The 16,577-nt window shown below is 42.1% G+C and overlaps 1 long non-coding RNA gene across 1 annotated transcript in view; it reads left to right on the forward strand.

The window, feature by feature from the left end:
- The first annotated feature begins 12,764 nt into the window (after positions 1-12,764).
- LOC107311554 (uncharacterized) overlaps positions 12,765-16,577 on the forward strand; it is a 28,798-nt gene continuing 24,985 nt past the window's right edge. The window contains exons 1-2 of the long non-coding RNA XR_014944788.1: positions 12,765-12,962; positions 15,539-15,811. This is a non-coding gene — a long non-coding RNA (uncharacterized LOC107311554). The remainder of the gene's footprint in view (positions 12,963-15,538; positions 15,812-16,577) is intronic.

Raw genomic sequence — 16,577 nt, forward strand, 5'->3', positions numbered from 1 at the left:
AAGCTGAGACTGCCAAAGGCTCCTCACTCTGAGAGGACTGGTAGAAATATTGGAAGATGACCACAGTCTGCCAGCTTCTTAAGGAGTGGTTCTATTTATTACAGTATTTGAAATGTGAGATTCTGAGATAATGGCTCAGGGATTGCTCAAGACCATGGGATGCACTGTCATTGAGAAGACCACTTATCTCCCCTCTTTCTGCTTTCTCTTTGGTAAGACGACATTTTCTGGAAGGGGGCTCTTTCACACATTGCCAAAATTCAATTTGTGAATTTGTTCTTCTAAAGCAAAGATGTTAAATGATGTAACCCAAATTGCCCGTCAGCTGGGTAATGCCAGTCAGTATTCTGGATCCTGGAATGGAATAAAGTTCGTGTACCTGCATTCCTTCTAGTTGTAGCTCACTTAAGCATTTGAAATATCCACTGGGTGAATACTCTGGGTTTGGAGGTCAGCAGTGCTAAAATGTAAGTGTTCAGAGACTGGTTTGCAGAGCAAGGTCTTTGACTGGAGGAAGTGAAATTCAAACCAGCACTTTTTCCTGGGGCACGAAAGAGAGAGGATAACTCAAGAGCTTGAACAATCTGCCTTCTGTTACAATGCACACCATGTTTTAACTAACTCAGTGGCTAGGTCACAGCAGCATGCTCTATCAAGTGAGTTCCCATGCACTGAACAGCTACAATTTAGAGCAGCACAGATGAAGCTGCTGTACTGTGCACCTCACAGCAGCAACAACGATACTGTTATAACACAGAAATCATCAGTGAGAGGAAACTAATCCTGAACAGGCTAATAGTCACAGTTAAGTCTTTTGGAGAGTTTTTAGCATTCTGAGCCTAAGCATAAGGAAAAGGTGCTTCTTCAGCTTAATGCTTTGTATGTAAACAAATGCTGACAATAGTAGTGTGTGAATGTGTCCACTGAATGTACAGGTTTGATCTCAATGGTGCATTCCCCCAGAAGTTTCCCGGGATAGCACATCTGTGAGGCCTGGTCAAGCAGAGTGAAAACAATGGAGTGTGACCTGCAACATAGAGTTAATTGTTGGCTTCAATAAGCTCCCTCTCCACTCTGTGAATTAGCTTTGAACTCACAAGAGGTTTGATAAGAAACTCTGAAGCGGCATGGAAAGTGAAAGCATGATTCAAAAAGCAAGTGAAAATATGCACAGTAAGTATCTCTTTCTGCAAACCTTGCCTGGCTTTGATGCTTACCCTGTAACTGCTAGAGCTACCCCAAGGGCTGACTCCCTCTTCCTTGAAATGGTTAAAATCTAACTGTGCTCAGGAGATCAGAGGGTGTTTCAAAACATAAAGATACAAGGCATCAGGCAAGCCAAACTGTTGTTTCAGCATTTAGTGGGGTCATACACCAAGGTGTATGCCTAGGTGGACTCTGCAAGATATTTACAAAAATTTGCCTCAATAAGCCCAACTAATTCTGCTCTTATTTTCCAGTATACAACATTGGATGTTAATTCTGCTGTTGCTCTATGTATGGGAACTGCTGAGTCACAGCCTGAATCACTGATTGATCATCTGGGAAAGGACCCAATCAGCCCTGTAAGCACAGGTGAAGACAGTTCATCTGTGTGACTGGAAAGGGTGGAGTCTGGCTGCATCTCTCTTAGACCTCATATAAGGGCTGACTGTGACCAGGGGAAGGTTCTCTCTTTGGTGATCCCTTTTTGGTGAAGCTTTTCCCTGTAAATCTGGAATCTTCTGATACAGGTGAGCAATTTTCTTCTCTTTCTTTATAGCACCTTTTTACTGTGCTGGTCCTTTTGTTGTTGCACCTTTGTTGTAATGCCTTTCCCATTGTATTGATCTGTTCAATTGCTATGCTAACAGCAACTCATTTGCAGTCTGTAGCCCTTCTGCTCACATACATGAGGATGGAGTGTTTCAGATCAGTCTTAGCCTTAGCTTGTGTCTAGGCTTCAGAGACAAAATGGGGTGCCAGGTTCACACAGTAGTCAGTGAACCCTGGGAAGAAAATAATACACCAACCCATCTTCTAGTTTATCTGAGATGACTGGTATCATTGTGGAAAGGTGGCAGCCATGTTATAGCAGGCAACCATACAAGGAGATGAAAGTCTTTCATTTCTTTAACTTATTGTCAGCCCCCATCAATGATCACAGGAAGCAGAAGGGGACAAATGCTGATGCAGAATCTGTTTTCTGCTTGAGAAAGTTTGTATCTTCATGTTTTGTTTTCAAGAACATTGCGCTCATTGCCTGGAGCACAAGATCATTCTAGATATCTCTATAGCTAGAGTATATCAAGAGGTTATAAAATATATACAGAGTATACAGAGATATACTTTGGATCACTGGATTTAGCACTCCATTGTTTGGAGTAGTGAGAAGGTGCCTGTGTTTGAACTCCTCACACAGCTTTTCCAGCTCATCACTAACCTTTTGGAAATAGCTGGAGTCCAGCTGGAGCACAATCTGTGATTTAGAAACACAACCAAAGCATGTTCTGGTGTGGGCTTATGCTGCCAACCACTTCTAGGGATGCAGGAGCCTCAGACCTCACACTGATGAGAGAGCCTGAGACTGCGGTTCCCTCTGTATTGATAAATATCTAAGGAATGTCCATGTGTGCATGTCTTTAATTACTGGAGCTCTGTGGCCTGGAAGGATGGCCTAATCAAGCACCCTTGATTAATTGTTTAAAGTGCTGTGCATGTTGCTTAGATTCCTCCTGACACTGCTAGATCAGCTATCAAATAGGAGTGCTGAACTCTGAAAGCCAGATAGCTTTTTATTACAGTGCCTTGATAATTGCTCTTCTCTTTGCTTCTGCCTTCCACCTTTTCCATGCTCCATCTCAAGCAATTCAGTCATATTTTATTGCTGTATTTTATGGTGGTGTAATTAGCCAAGAGGACTAAAAATTTATGCCTCCACAAAACTCATGTTAGTTTCCATTGTTGTTGGACTCCGAAACAGTTTTCTACCACTGTTGTGTGAGCATTTTTCTTGTTATCAGGGAAACAATGTTCTGTGGTGCTACTCTTGCTCCTATTCCCATTGCTTCCATTAATAACAAAAAGTTGCTGGATGTTAGAAGCTGTCCTAGGGCCAGTGATATCTTCACCAAAATTTCTTCTCCAAAAGAGCAGTCAGATGTTGGAACAGAGTTGGGGAGGTGGTTGGGTCACATTCTCTGGACGTGTTTAAGAAACATATAGATGTTGTACTAAGGAACATGGTTTAGTATGGAAATACTGGTGGTAGGAGAATGGTTGGACAGGATGATCTTGCAGATCTTTTCCAACCTTGGCAGTTCTCTGATTTGCTGCTGTGGTGGCTGGGATATTGTGGATGTGTCAGTCAATCTGTGTGTGACTGAGCAGGGTTTCGTTTGGATCCCATATAAACAGTAATTGCAGCAGCAATGAGCCAGGACTGCTCCCTACACAGCAGACGTTGCTGTTTGTGTTTAATTACTAACTGGTCTAGGAAATTCATTATATTTCAGCCATTGCTCCAGGGACTCTACCTGTCCACTAGCACTGTTAGCTCCAGTCAGCAAGCTGGAAGTCGCAGACCTGACAGGCAACCATACGAGGAAATCTTTTGCTTCTTTAGCATATTGTCAGCCCATGGTGACCTGCATATGTTCTCTCTGTTGAGCAGGTGGAGGTAACTGTCCCTTCCCATGCAGTACACTGTTTTCCTCACTGACTATCCAGTGTCTCATGGAAAATCTCCTCAAAGCTACTACCTCAGAATCTGTAAATAATGTCCCAGCAGGGCTTCTTGGACATGTCTGCAAGACTGAGCAATAGATGTGTTTCTAAGAATTGTGAACATTGTTACTTTTTCATGACAGGGCAATTTTGGCCCCTTCTGTGGTACCAGTGGGACTGAAATGGTCTCATTCACACAACAGCTGCTCTTCACAAGAGAGTGCAATAAAACCTCCCAAACTGAAAAGGAAAGCAATTGACATTTGCCAGCTTCATGTGAAAGTGATCATTGATTGTGGGGAGCCAAAGAAGCCACTGGAGCAAACTATCCAAAGAAAGCTGTAAGGAACAGCTGATTCCTGATGAAGCAGGTCAAACCTTACCAACTCTTTCAACTTCAAAACCTGTGTAGTTATAGTGAAACACAGGAAAGTACTCGAACTATTCTTTCTCTTCAAACAAGAGGATGACTACAAGCAGTGTTACTCTTAGCAAGTTCCAGTTGAATCTCCCTTTTCTTTGCAATTTTCTCCTCGTGACTTCCCCAATGGGCATCATGACTGCACTGATCTTGAGCAAAGGCTTTTATGGTTTTGTCCAAGATTACTGGGCATTGTGTAGTACACTGTGCCAAAATCAACCCATAAATCTTTCATAATTTACTGGAAGTGTGATAAATGTGCAACTAAGAAAATCTCTGTTCACGCTTTATGAAGCAGTGAATCTTGCTGTAATCAATACAGAATCTCTTTTCATATTATTTGCTAATAAGTCTCGGTACTTTCATGGGAAGACAAAGGTTTTTCACTCGCTTCTCTATGGGGCAAATGTCTTTCCCTCTCTGTAGATGGCAGCTTGCAGGAATACTCTTTTCCAGTAGGAATGGCTGCATTTGGCCTGTCAGCCATGGATGGGGTTTGTAGGTGCTTTGGGATTCAGTACTGCAGCAGCGGTGGGAGGCTGGTGTTGTGTCATGGTGCAGCCCCTCCACCAGCAGTAAGCTCAGCTTCTGTCCATGTGCCTTAGTGTGTGACTGCAGATACAAGCACAGTGGGGCTCACCAACTTACCCTCGCAGGCTAGAGGTAAATAAGCGACACAGAGCAGTCTTGTGGCCTCCATTTACAGGCAGTCTGAGTACAGCCATGTGCCTTTTGGTATGTTTTTTCTTTCCATGCTTATCTTGGCCAGTGATTGTTTACACTCATCTGTGGGACTGAGGAAATTAAAACAGCACGTGGAGGTGTGCTGGTGGGCCTGTGTTTCTCCCTCCCTACTCAAGAGCCAAATTCTATCGAAAGCGTAGCATGGAAATGTCTCCCTGCCAGACTCCTGCTAGGATTGCACTGTGCCAGGAGTCTTGCTCAGAGAGCAGCCTAATGCCATATGAGGGTGGCAAGTGGTTGTTCACACGGGGATTTTAATTCAGGATGTGATAAAGGGGTTTATGTTGAGAAAAGCATGTTGACACTTCAGAAACATTAAAAACACTAGTCTTCCCAGGGTTGCTTATGCTTACTGTGCCTTCACAAATGTTTTCGAAAGGCAGTCTGTGTTGATGGAAAGCAGCTCCATTGTATCAGGAGGCCCAGTCTCAATTGTTTTCATGGAGCTGGGCATTCAGTCCAGTGACTTATCCAGGAGAACTCAGAAGAATATATGGTATCACATCAGAAAGCCATTTCCTGGTAACATGTCATCTTCGCTGGCAAAAGCTTCTTAAAACAAATAAAAAAGCACAATAGATAAATTTCTCAATTCAGACTTGTTTTAGATCATATCTGCCTGACAGTATGTGCTGTTGGTCACGCAGTAAGCAACTTTCCCTTCCTTTATTATTCCTGCTACAAGGTCTTGCACACAGTCTCTTTATGCTTGCAGATATAGACCTGTGATCACTTTGGAAGTGCAAAATATTTGGCGTAAGGGCTTGGGACAGAATTTCCTTGGCTCTGATAAATCTCTGTGCCTTCAAATTTGTCTGGCCCAAAACAAAATCTGTGCTTCAAAACATGATTTGATTTTGTTCAGCAATAAAACAAACCTATCAGACAGTGCTTTTTGGCTTTGTATCACCATCTGACCTGCTGTCTTTCGGGCTTAGGAAGGAGGCTGGGGGAAGAATATAGATGCACAGCTGAAACAGGCATTTGAGAGGGATTTCTGGCTTTGATTCCTCTTTTATGGAGTCCTATCAACCAGCCAGTTGTCTGAGTGTGAGTTTCTGAGTGGTCCTACTAGGCCATTTCACTGTGAATCAGGAAGTGTATGGGATACTACCTGCACCTTTGGAGGCAGCATCATACTGGGATTTAAAGTTATTTATTGCTTTGGGTTTGCTATGGGCTCTTTGCTCTCATCTATCTCATACCTGAAATGGATAATTTGTACTGCTTGCCTTCCCCTGTCTACTTTACACACTCTGGCTTCTGTCTCTGACCAGACATGGAGAGACTCACAGTAATGCTTGTTACTGAGTTTAGGACTGCTTGGGACCTTTGAAATATCTCAACATGATCTGTATGTGGTGTTAGTAAATGAACAGTTTTGTATTGGGACATTAATTACTGAGGGGCCTGGCACAGAACAGGAAATACAAGTCCTTTTCTTACATAAACATGTTCAGTTTGGGTTGGCTGAGTACCTGGATACCAATTCCCTATGGGTTGGGATCACTTGGGTTTATTTATGCGGTTACATTCCTGTTTTGAGTTTGACAACTCCTTAACTATCATCACCGAGGAAGAAAAAATACTGATATGTAAGTTACAGGAGACAGTTCTGTGTTCCATTTCAACAGTAACTAAGAAATATTTAGCCAGAGGCATCACTAAACAGCCTGCTCTGTTCACACAGAAAACTGGATGAACCACACTTGTCATTTCTTGACACCACACAGCCTTTCCCAGTTCTTGTTACTTCCTGAATGGAGACTTAAATACAAGAAGCTCTCTCTGTGTATCTCTGATAATTATATCTGTTATGGGGTGAGGGGTGGGGAGTAAAAACCTATACACATTGAAATGGGGGAGGTAACAGTCCAAAGACTGCATCTCACATGCTGTCTAAAAATGCACTAGTATCCAATGTTTGTACACTGTGAAAAATACTGTCAGCACTGAAAATAGGCTGGGAAACACTGCTTTGAGTTTTAATGATATGGAGCATTAAGAGGTCTTAGGATAAATACAAGCTTTAATAAGCAGAATATAGGCAGAGGCTTTTCAGAAATTGAAAGGAGGTGCACTGCTTAATGCAGTGGAAATATATGAGGGTGCAGATAGAAGTGTGTCTGTAGAGTAAGTTTACTGATCTATCTACCTCTCAGTCAGCCTTATTGTCTCTGTCCTGCTTCCATTTGCTCTGGTTTCCAACATTAGCCTCCAGATGTGGACTTTAGGAGGGCTGTGGAGGACCAGATATGACTAATTATTAAAAAGAAAGAAACAGACTTACTCTGTTTTTCATTTGTATCTTGAAGATGGAAGCTGATGTGCATGTGTGCCTTCTTATCACAACTAGAAAAGACTGTATTAGACCACTGTGACACAGGATGTTTTGAAAATCAGAAAGCCTAGATAATTTGCTGTCAAGAGACCTACAGAGATGATGGAGAAGACCCTGGCCTCAAAATACTATTACAATGTATCTTGAAGCACTGGAAGGGCCTTGGAACAATGCATAACATTCAGCCAACATCCCAGTAGGTCACTAGGACATTTGACAGCTCTGCAGTTTAGTTTGCCTGACAGGGGATCCTAGGCCAAAAAATAGGATAGCAAACAGTAAACAAATGAATTGTTAATGAAATCAACTGGGAACACAGTCACTAGAAGTCTATGCTGTTTTACATCATAGCATTCTTGTAGGAGACTAATGATACACAATGTCTGTTTAGTTTCTTTCAAAGGGATTAATATAGGGCTTGAAGCCAATCCAAAAAGCTCATTAAAGTGTTCCTTTCAGATGGCCATGCACGTGCAGTGGGTTATTCAGTGTTGCTTAGGTATGACCAGGCTGAGCCAACAAGATGGTAGTTTGACTACAGAGTCTCAGTCATCAGTTATGGATCGCAGGTAAGACTGAGACAGCACAGATCTTGCCATATTGGCATGACTTATCTCTGCTGTAAAAACTTCACATAGGACCTTGACAATTAGTTCTTTTGAAGCCAAGTCAGATGATCGGTGTGACTGAGCATGTGAGCAAGAGACACCAGCAAAGCCCTGAAGGGAGTAAGATCTCATTAGCAGCTGGAAACCAAATCAGCCTCTGATAGGGACTGGAGGTAGGGGGAAAGGTTGTAAGAACAGGAACAGGAAAGTTCACTGCCTCAATCTGGTTTGAGTGGGGATGCATGCAGTTTTATCCCCACATACAGTACTAGGGAGGTGGTTTCAAGGCCCACAGTTTTAGAAGACAGTTGAAATACTGGAGTGGGTATAGATAAATAAATAAAGTTGTGCAAGGCCTAGAGAAAAATGCCAAAGCAAAGACTTGGACAACTCAGTTGGTTGAGTGTAATAAAGACTTGCAAAAAAAAAAAAAAAAAAAAAAAAGTGGCTTAATTACAGAGGATATATTCCTCCTGGGGGAAGTTGTCAAGGACTGAAGAGCTCTTAATCTAGTGGGGCAATGTGTAACAGCAGCCAGTAGCTGAAAGTGGAAGCCTGAGAAATCCAAAAGAGAAAATAATTAGAGATGTTAAACACTGATAATAAATGTTAAATTGCCAAAGAAAGTGGTGGGTTCTTCATGTCAAGCTATCATCACATCAAAGCTCCAGGCCTTTTTAAATGATGAGCTTCTGTTAGAAAGCCATTGAGCTCCTTATGAGGATAACCATCCAAAACTTCATAGCTCATCCCAAGGACTGAAACTTAACTGGCTTCAGGAGGCTCAGACCAGAAGTGTTGTTGGACTCCCTATCCCTCATTCTGTGACCTAAGAAACTGGTATCAGTTAGTTTGAATTTTAAAATTCTTATCTTATATGTATTCTCCCATTTAAAAAAAAGACTTCCTGCAGCTATTGTTTGTTGGGACTCCGCATCAAGTGAAGAACTTTATCTGCATGTCTGGAGATGCTGCTGTTGACCAGACCTCTCACTGTAGCTAAAGCACCCTGCAATAATGGGGGTTTTTCTCAGACCCTTCTATTTCTCACAGAAAAAAAAAATGGCAGTTTCTCTCTCTCTTCCTCTCTTTCTTTCACTTTTTGATTTTTCTCTCCATCTCCAGTCACAATTGCCAAGTCTCCTGGAAAATATTTTCTAGCTTCTGGAACAAATTATTATCCCTGCTTGGTGCAAATCTTCTGTACTGTATTTCTCTGGGTGGTTTTCAAAGCCTCTTGGGGCTCACTACTTCCCATGATCTGGCAAAACCCTTGACCACCACATGGGACCTTGGTTTGTTTATTTTAACATTTATAGTGCAAAAAATGAAACCAACTGATGCCAACCATTGGTAGAGAACAAAAAGTTAATATAGACCAAACACATTTTTACCCACTAAAGAAAGATGTAGAATAAAGGCCTCACTCAGTGTGAAATTAAATGAAGGCCGGAGTTAAAAGTTCTATCTTGCGACACATTCTACGAGTGACCAAGCTGCATGGTAAGAAACAATAAATAGTGGAGCCAAGGGCTTGGGGGGACAAATCCTCCTGCCTGGTCCCAGCAACTCAGGCCCAGAGACAGAGAGCAGGAGCACTCCAGTTTGTTTTGACTATTGTAAAAGTTTAACAACTCAATGGCAGATCCCAGCTCCTGTTGGAGAGAGTAGGGCTTAGAAGGTGCTCAGCTCTAGGAAAGCTGGCATCATGTCAGGGTTCATATGACACAGGACCCAGAGGAGCACTTTTTCTCACCTAAGCGCCTTCTCTTCTGGCACTCCTGCTTTCTTATTTCCCTACTGCTCCTTGTTGGAGGTGGACTGTGGAACTGATTTTCTCCATGTTTTTTTCTTCCGTCTTTGCATCTATTTCTCCCCTTTTCCCAGTTTGGGGGATTTCTCTGCTTGGCTAAAATACATGAGGTGAAAGAATTAAGTGTCACTGAGACATTTGGGAAAAGCTGTCTTACACTTCATTGTAGCATGCATACCCACGTTGTAAATGGCAATCTGTCTTCGCTTCCTTTCCAAGGTCCCTGATGTTGCTGCTCACCCCAGCAGGGCTCCTGGCTTTCCAGCCCTTAGTTCCAAGGCTGAGACAGTGCCAAAGCTATTGTTTTTTGTACTGGAGTTATGTGATTTCTGTGCCAGAATCTTAAGTAAACCAAGAAAAAATATTAACGTTTTCATGTAAATTTATATAACTTTTTCCATGAAGACCCTCAAAAATGGCAAAAGTGTTGCCGTGTTGTTAAGCACATAGAAATATATGGTATATTTGACTGTCTTCTCAAAGGAGTAGTAGTTTGTTCAAAACTCATGTTTGCAGGCTAGGGATGTTGGGAAGGATATTGCTATGTATACAACTCCCACCAAAAGGCCTCTGCAGAGGCATAGATGATCAGAGGGACATGAAATTGGTTTTCCATGCAAACTTCTGTCTACAAGAACAACTGCTACCGCTCCTGAGCATTCACAAAGTGTGGCTACAATACCAATTAGGTTGAGGGCCAAGGATTACAAAAAGAAGCAGCATCCCTCAGGTCCCAACGTGGCACTGCTTTTCATTAAGAGTGGATGTCTTTTCTGCCTCAGAATGGGAGCTCTAGCGGATGGAAGAACAGCAGTCTTCGCCAGCCATGTGCTCGTGCTCTGGGGCCTGCTGGCTTCGCTGATGCCGCTCACCTTAGGTCCCAGTGGTGCTCCCTTTCCTTTCCTCCTACCAGGAAACTTTGTTGTACATGAGATCCCAAACACTTCATAAAGTGCCTTCAAGCCTTAGCGTGCGTATAGGCGCTTTGCAAAGCACACAGGGATGGAAATGCACGTGCCAAACTCTTTGAGCAGAGACTGATTAGCAGTTCAAGGTTTGTCCTGATTAAATGCTTCTTTTTACAGAATGATGGGCTGCTGTCCTTTGTTGGAGCAGCCTTTTATTGCTCAAGAGCCCAGACACACCCTGTGAAATCTTCTTTTGTTTTTGGGGTTGGTGTCTGCTGCAGAGACCTGCAATGTGGATGCTCAACAGCTAAGCTGTAAGTGGACTCCTACACACTTGTAAGGTACACAAGGCCCATGCAGTGCCTGCCAAGTTCCCCAAGCAGCAACAGTTCATGACACTCTTGAGATATCTGCCAGATGCCGACACAGTGTTCTGAAGTTCCTATTTCAGGACATAATTTTAAAAATACTTCTAGCTCAGGATTTAGAGTGCCAAAAAACATTTGTGTATGAATTGTAATGTAAACCATAAACCCAACAGGAAATATTAGAGCCTTCTCCTCTTGTAGATATGATGGGACTTCGGAGTGTTAAGAAAATGTTCCTTTATTGGCAAGAAAACAAATACATTTTACTGTCCCATATGTGCAAAACGAAGCAACCAATTAACATATTTCTGGCAAAGAAAAAGTATTTTTACCTTCCAGTATTGCCCACACATCCCAAATTGTATATTGATTGCAACATTTATGAGTATTGCACAGGGGGCAGATTGTGAAAACTGCTAAGCACTGAGTTTGGCTGACAAGGAGGCACTGCAGTTTTAGCAACTGAATCAGCAATTTGCTCGGCCTGAATTTGCTCATGTTTCTGGAGCTCATGCTGGGAATCCTCAGTGGCCTAACAAAAGCTTGAACACAGTTGCTTTCATATCGTCAGCTGGCTGGTATAGTCACTCTCAGAGTACTAATTCTTATCTTTTCAGCATATGCCAAAGTTAATTGCAGTGGAAAAGCAGTCCCAAGAAGAGACGCTTGTCTGCTTTATCTAATATAAGATCAACCTTCTTAGGTCTAACTGCAATAGAAAGTGTGCATGTTTGTTTATTTCAGAATACTGTGAACCTGACTTTATTATTTTCTAAGTTCAGATTCAGATGGGCACAAGGAAGTCCTAGGGTTATCAAGATGCTAACCCTCTTCTTCTCTGTATATTCTTATAGGGTAAACACAAAGACAACAACAGCTGGGTGATGTATGGAATGCAACTCCCAGCCCTGCATCAAGCCATCCTCAAAGTATTTATTTTTTAAGCCCAATCTCTAGACCAGAAAAGAAACCAAAAAGCAGGTATTTGTTGTTTCTGGGATATTGTCCACTGGCTCTCTGTAACAGCTGAACAGATTCAGGTATCTCCTACCACCTTCCTGACACCCACCCGCTGACACACCTAGTGTTCTTCCTACTGAATTTGTGAGATTAGGTTGAAGAGTCTGGGCTCTCAAACATGGCTGAAGCCAGCTGACAGGAGAACAGCTGATTGATGGATGGGCTTTGCATCAGCCCTTGTTCCTCTGAGCCACTGCACCATTAAGTGAGATTAAAGAGTCCAAGGATTGAAGTTATGATACCTCCTTAATTGTTTCGTTCAAATAGTTGGACTTGATGATCATTAAGGTCTTTTCCAACCTGAGCAATTCTAGGAATCCCACACTTGTAATATTGTATTAAATGTATTTTTAAATATTTTAAATCAGCAGCTTTACAACAATACATCGTGTAGCCGAATACAATGGAGCATCTTACTGAAATACCCTACTACTTTCTGTTTTTGGTTCTGCTGCACAAAATCAGCATTTTATACCATGTTATGATAACAGAGAACTTCCAAACAGCCATTACACCGCATGAGTACATGGGAAACTGATCAACAGTAATTTACAACAGAGGGAATATTGCAATTCTAGAAGTAAGGCTAGTAAGTGTAGTCTAAGTGTTCCTCTTTCATTTTCTCTTTCACTGTTTCCATGCTAGCCCAGTGTGTAACCAAATAGCTTTCTAAGACCTCTGTTAGCAAGCAGAGTTTGGTGTGCAGGCACCAATCCTAATATTATGGGAGCTTAGAGATTTTTGAGTGGGGAACAAATAGCTTTTAAAAGCATTACCAATTGCTAAAAGGATCGTATTACAATAACAGATTTGAAAGCTTATACTCCAACAGTGTTGTGGATGAGAGCCGACAACAGAGACGAAGAATTTTGTGAGCTGCTAGGAGCAGAGCAGGACTTGCTTCTTGCACTAATGAATGTGGGTTGTGGGACAGCTGACACCTCATTGATATCAGGCCTCTCAATCACCCATGATTACCGTGGGACTCAGAAAGGATGCAGAAGCGACTGCACGAGACTGGATGAGGGAAGCAGGTGAGCTTGTATCTGCATATTCAGTAGCACTCTGTTCTTACTAAGGTGAGTGGTGTTGTGATCAATATAATAGTAATTAACTCTCACAGCAAATGAAAGAAAACAATAATGAAGGGATCCACAAGTAAAGGGAACTAAATTGTGTTACCTTGACAGAAGACACTGAAAACTATTCAAATGAGAAGAGATGGATGGATAACTCTGATGATCTCAGCTTCAGGCTGGAGAGGAGTCTGGAAGGAGCAGGGAGCCTTATCAGCTGCAGCTTGACAGACTGCTTTTCATCCATTTTGAGAGGAAGTCTCAGAAGTTGAGCTCTCAGTATTTTTCAGAATGCTTGTGCTTTTGGGGGTTCCTAATGCTTTTATTTACTGTTTCATAATATTTGCATTCTGGTTTGCATGTAGTATATGCATTGTAAGTAACTTAAAATTCTGGAGGTTTCTTTGCCTGCATGCCTAAATACGGTAACACCTTGATTGTCAGACTGAAGAAAAGCTTGAGAGTGGCCGTAATTCTTGCCATAATTCTGGCTGTAATTCTTGACCATGGTCAAGTCAAGACCTTGATTTCCTTAGTCACCAACTCCTCAGTGGGACCACACTTAAGCAGCAATGGTTTATGTCTCTAAAACAGAAAAGCTATTATCAGCTAAAGGTAAAACATATTCAGTCAATCAGGTTCTAGTTTGGGGATGTTATGGATGTCATGTAAAATGAAGTACTGACAAAACAGCACAGCAGTGAAATTCTATTTGTAATTCCACTGGTTTCCAAACAACTGTTAGTAGCAGCTTCTTTCTGGACATCAGCAGGGCAGGAATGGAGGGCAAAGTGAGGTGCAAGAGAGTATATGCCCCAATAGAGGCATACAAATCCTGCCCACACACATACAGTTGGATCTGACTGATGGGCAGCACAAGATGAGTATGTTCTGCAGCAGATGCCACTCTGTTCTGTATCCCGTGGCTTTAGTATTTTACAAACATCCTGCTGCCTCTCAAATGTCTGTAAAAATGGTTTTAAAAATGTAAGCCAAAGATAAGCAATGCAAAGGTGTCTGCTTGAGTCCACAGGCAGGCAGAGCAAGATCTTCAAAGGTCTGAATGTTTGCCATTCATCTTAATGGCATGTTATTACTAAAGTCATGCAGCAATACAAGGTTTGGGGTTGTTAACTATTTCATTGCAGGGTAAAACTTGCAAGGAAATGTTAAATTGATGAATAACGTGTAGGTATACTTTAGTCATTCTCACTGCCATCTCATTTTGGACTTATATTGCAGTAACATTTCTTATCGGAGCTTCACATTTGCATTATAAAGAACTGCCTAGAAATTATTTCCAGACTGAATTAGCTGATATTCTGACTGTGATGCTGCTTATCTGACAATCCTTTATATCACAATTTGACACTTCTGTGACCATGACTTTATAAGATTCAAGCTTCTGAGGAAAGCAAGAAGGGCAAATCTTACATGATAGCAAAGATCAGAAAGAACTACACAACTAAATTAAGACTAAAAGTTGATGTGTTGTGTCTTGGTAATTCTGCAAGTTTTGAGATAGATGCTGTCTATTTAACTGAGAGAAGCGAATGTCCCTTCTCCAAATAAATGTGGAAGGGTACCTCAGGTCAAGGAGAAATTTATAGTAGATCCTCCAAATTATTTTTCCTAAGTTGGGCACTGGCAGGACCATGAAAGAGCTTTTAAAGTCAAACTCATTTTATTATAACAGAAACCGGATCCTGTAGCTTTTTTAACTGATAAAATTTTGCAGGAGAGAAAACAGAAGAAAAAGCATTTGGAAACTGAATTCCTTCTCGCCCACTGCGTCCTGGCAGAAAAGGCCTTTTTTTCAGGCTTCCTCTCTGTTCAGAGGCTCAGGAACTTTCCGTATTGCACCAAAAGCCTCCTCTGAGAACGATCCCTAAGACTCTAGGAAATATCTTTTGGGGGCTGGTTTCTTTGGTCTTTTTTGCTCTAGTTTTTAATCCCATAAAAACTGTACGTGGAATTACTGAAAGAAATGGGCCAAAAGAGAAGACTGGTATGGCTGTCAGAAACAGACAAAATAATGGAGACCTTCTGAAAGTGCTGTAGGAGATCAGGTAGGAAGAGCTATGAGAAGTACGGGAATATCAAGCATTGGCAGAAAGAGAAACATGTATGAAAAGAGAGAAATTTTGCACATGGTAAGATGTTGCTTTGTAGTAGCACTGAATATATGGAGATATATTTCAGCCTCTGCACAGAGTCTTCAAGAAAGGTAAGTCACGCACAGGAAGGAAATTATCAGCTAAACATGCCCTAGCATGAGAATGTAACACTTCTCACAGGCACCTTTTCTTTTTAATGAACAAAACACAGGTTCACTCTAAACATGATAGTTTTGAATACATATATCTAAGCCTCACTTGTTTGCTGGACGTATCCCTTCATACAAAAGAATGTGCAGAAAGTATTCATGCTTAACTTTGACATTATTCTAATGAAATATATATGTGTGTGCCTGTTACTCTTGACTAGAGAGATAAGACTACACAAATAGCTTTCATTTCTTTTGCATTTGACAGGAGTGCCTGCCTAGCAAATTGAGTGGATATTGTGGTCAGTGCACCTTGAGCTCCAGGAAGCTGTGCAAAGCAGAACCCAGGCTAGTCCCCTGATAACGGCAGGCCTGAGGCTGTGCAGCTGCCAGAGTAGATGCTGCACCAACAGGGCTCTCATCACAGCAGGGAAACCAGGCTGCTAGCAGTGTGTGACAGGGGATGCTCTGGGCATGAAGGTGGAATGCAGTGCCCTGCCTGCTGGGTTGGAGTCCCAGGCAGACAAGCGTTACACTGCAGGTATGTACATAGGGCACTTTGAGAGCTGCTCCTTAATGAGCTGATAGCATGCCAGCTTTGATTGGCATGAGGCAACCACACGGGTTTTAATCTCTTCCTCTGCACGCATAGTGACTATTAATGAGAGGATTACTGTAAAGTGGCCTGAAACTAAATGGCATGTGTGGAATCTCATGGCTACATAAGTCACAGGCAAGCTTGGATAGCACAAGAAAGGTGCAGTCTTCTTCATGTTTTCTGAAAAGAAAAGTGATGATCAAATACTCAAACTCTTGCACAAACGTACCCAAACTCATAATGAACATCAGCTCTAAAAGTCCAGTTGCCATTGCCAGTATGTGAATACCTTGCATGGGTGTCACCTTGTTCCTATAGCACCGAAAGTCTAGCGGTGGGAGAGGTGATCCCATCAGCTGAGGAAGCTGACAAGCCAGTACCTTCTGCAGATCTGATTGTAAAAAATCTTGTAAACAAGCACGTGCCTGGATTTATCCCGTAGGACAGTATAATACTCAGCTATGGAACTGCAGGGTCACTGCTTGCCAAAATAAGACTGACTAAGCTGATGTTTTGCAGGTACTCCAGGCTCACCCTCATCTCCCGAGCACGTTGTGCAGCACTTTGTAGTTAAGGTTACACATACACGCTCAGCAAAACAGGATCCCTTCCACTGGGGTGAGGGGAGCAGAGAGATGGCTGCTAGCTGCCAGCCTGGAGTGGAAAGTGAGTCATGGTCATGAAATAGGTCATTTCCACTCCATGTGAA

This window comes from Coturnix japonica, chromosome 3 (assembly GCF_054131305.1).
Source record: "Coturnix japonica strain WE chromosome 3, WE-NBRP24, whole genome shotgun sequence".
In the NCBI taxonomy this organism is placed as follows: Eukaryota; Metazoa; Chordata; class Aves; order Galliformes; family Phasianidae; genus Coturnix; species Coturnix japonica.